The 2,866-nt window shown below is 57.1% G+C and overlaps 1 pseudogene; it reads left to right on the top strand.

Moving 5' to 3' along the window:
• Window positions 1-1,016: 1,016 nt before the first annotated feature.
• On the top strand, window positions 1,017-2,523 carry LOC139362575 (phosphorylase b kinase gamma catalytic chain, skeletal muscle/heart isoform-like; annotated as a pseudogene).
• The last annotated feature ends 343 nt before the right edge of the window (window positions 2,524-2,866 follow it).

Genomic DNA, 2,866 nt, shown 5'->3' with positions numbered 1-2,866 from the left:
ACTAGCCATGGAAGTGACAGAGACCTAAGCCTGGACAGCCTGAGGCCTACCTCACCCTTGGGAAGCAGGGAAGAGGTCCTGATCTGCCAGTAGTGGGCCTGATCTGCCAAAGGTGAGCCTAATCCATGAGAAGCCAGCATGATACTGTATTCCAGAAATGAGGTGATTCTCCAGAAACACGCCTGACCTAGTGGAAGTGGGCCTAACTCATGGGAAGTAAGCTTGATCCTGTCAGAAGCTGACTTGGCCAGCCAGAAGTGAGGATGAGGCTTAATTGGCAAGGTTGGGATGAGAGGGCCTAATACTTCTCAGGGGCCTCCTGCTTTCTGTCAGATGGAGTGCAGTTTCTTACCTTTTTTCTTTTTGTTTTTTGAAAATAGTATATATATATATATATTTTTCTGAGAAGGAGTCTCACTCTGTCTCCCAGGCTGGAGTGCAGTGGTGCAATCTTGGCTCACTGCAACCTCTGCCTCCCGGGTACAAGCAATTCTCCTGCCTCAGCCTCCTGAGTAGCTGGGATTACAGGCACGTGCCACCAGGTCTGGCTAATTTTTGTATTTTTAGTAGAGACGGAGGTTTCACCATGTTGGTCAGGCTGGTCTCAAACTCCTGACCTCGCGATCCACCTGCCTCAGCCTCTCAAAGTGCTGGGATTACAGGTGTGAGCCACCACACTTGGCAGGGCTAGGCATTTCTTCAGGTAAGTCCTCTCCCAGGTTCCCATTACCCTAGTTCCAGGCCAGGATGGCTAGAAGTGACCAGGGAAGCAATGGGCCATGAGCTGGTGGCCCTGTGGGCAGTACCCCGCCCTGCCCTGGGCCTTGAATTTGGATGTTGGGGGAGTCTCGCCCAAGTCCATTTCTGTTCCAACTCCATTGTCTCTTTGGACTTCCTTTTTCTTTTTTCTTTCTTTCTTTCTTTCTTTTTTTTTTTTTTTGAGATAGTGCCTGGCTCTGTTGCCTTGGCTGGAATGCAGTGGGGCGATCTTGGCTCACTGCAACCTCCACCTCCCGGGTTCAAGCAATTCTCCTGCCTCAGACTCCTGTGTAGCTGGGACTACAGGCATGTGCCACCACATCCAACTATTTTTTGTAGTTTTAGTAGATATGGGGTTTCACTATGTTGGCCAGGCTGGTCTTGAACTCCTGGCTTCAGGTGATCTGCCTGCCTCCTCCTCCCAAAGTGCTGGCATTATAGACATGAGCCACTGCGCCTGGCCAGGACTTCCTCTTCTGAGTGCCCTGCTGACCTGTCCTGATGACCGTTCCTGCAGAGGTCTGCGGGACCCCCAGTTACCTGGCCCCTGAGATTATTCAGTGCTCCATGAATGAGGACCATCCGGGTCACGGGAAGGCGGTGGACATGTGAGTGTGCCGGGGATCACCCGCCTGGGCTGGGCGAGGGAGGGAGCAGGCAGGGCTAGGTCGGTGCCCCTGGCGCTGGGTAAGTGACCCTGGGCCCACGCACGTCCAGACAGAGCACTGACGTCATCATGCACACGCTGCTGGCCGGCTCCCCGCCCTTCTGGCACCGGAAGCAGATGCTGATGCGAGGATGATCATGAGCGGCAACTCCCAGTTTGGCTCGCCCGAGTGGGATGATTACTCGGACACCATGAAGGACCTGGTGATAAGCCAGGCCGACTGGCTCCTGAGTTCAGGGCCGCGATGCCAGGCTCCCCTGCCCGGGGAGGCCCCGCCTCTCCTGACATGCTGGAGGGGACCTACCTTGACGTTCTCGGTTTCCCTCTCCTCCCCTCCCAGGCCTCCCGATTCCTGGTGGTGCAACCCCAGAGCTGCTGCACAGCGGAAGAGGCCTTGGCACACCCCTTATTCCAGCAGTACGTGGTGGAGGAAGTGCGGCACATCAGCCCCCGCGGGAAGTTCAAGGGACAAAGCGTCCCGACCCAGGCCCTGCGGCAGTTGCCTCCAGCTCCCCAAGTGCAAACCTCTGAGCCCTCTCCTCTCCCAGGGGTCCTTACAACCCGTGGGTTCCTAGAGCACCCACCCCTTCCCTCCCAGCAGCCCTGTGATGGCTTCAGAGATGGCAGGTGTCAGCCCACTGGCTCCTCCCTGCAGATGCTGGCCAAGTGGGAAGTGGAGGACACTAGGAGAGCCCCGCAGAAGGCACCCAAGGTTTCGTGGCAGATGAGCCCACAGCGTCCCTGTGCTGGAGGGGCAGGGCCTGGCAGGGGGTTGCTGTAGTCCAGCTTCTCCACCTGGCCCTGCAGGTGACCACTCTGACCGTGCTGGCTTCAGTGCGGATCTACTACCAGTACCGCCGGGTGAAGCCAGTGTCCCGGGAGATAGTCATCCGAGACCCCTAGGCCTTCCAGCCTCTGTGCCGGCTCATCAATGCCTATGCTTTCCGAATCTAAGGCCTATGCTTTCCGAATCTAAGGCCTACGCTTTCCGAATCTAAGACCACTAGGTGAAGAAGGGGCAGAAGCAGAACCGGGCTGCCCTTTTTGAGAACACACCCAAGGCCATGCTCCTCTCCCTGGTCGAGGAGGACTACTGAGAGGATGGCCAGTCAGGGAGGGCTAGGGGACAGGCGGGGAGGGGAAGCCACGCAAATACAAGTCAAAGATCTCCCCTGCAGACCTCTGCAGAAGGAGTGCTTGGCCCTGGCCAGGAACCCCTGGAGCTGAGGTCATGATCTCCTCTCAAAGGCTGTGCACAAGGGAAGCGGGTGTTCTCACCACACAGCAATACCTGCAGGCTGGGGCAGGCCCTGGGTGGGCAGAGATCACAGGTGGACTGAGAACCAGGAGCCGCCTGCTCCTCCACTTCCTGGATGAGCCACCATCTCCGTTTCTCTTTAGGGGAGGCCCAGAGTTACTGACACTTGGGCCCTCTTAGGG

The sequence above is a fragment of the Macaca nemestrina genome, chromosome 4, assembly GCF_043159975.1.
Source record: "Macaca nemestrina isolate mMacNem1 chromosome 4, mMacNem.hap1, whole genome shotgun sequence".
NCBI classification, from domain to species: Eukaryota; Metazoa; Chordata; class Mammalia; order Primates; family Cercopithecidae; genus Macaca; species Macaca nemestrina.
This window is presented reverse-complemented; position numbering and strand designations above follow the sequence as displayed.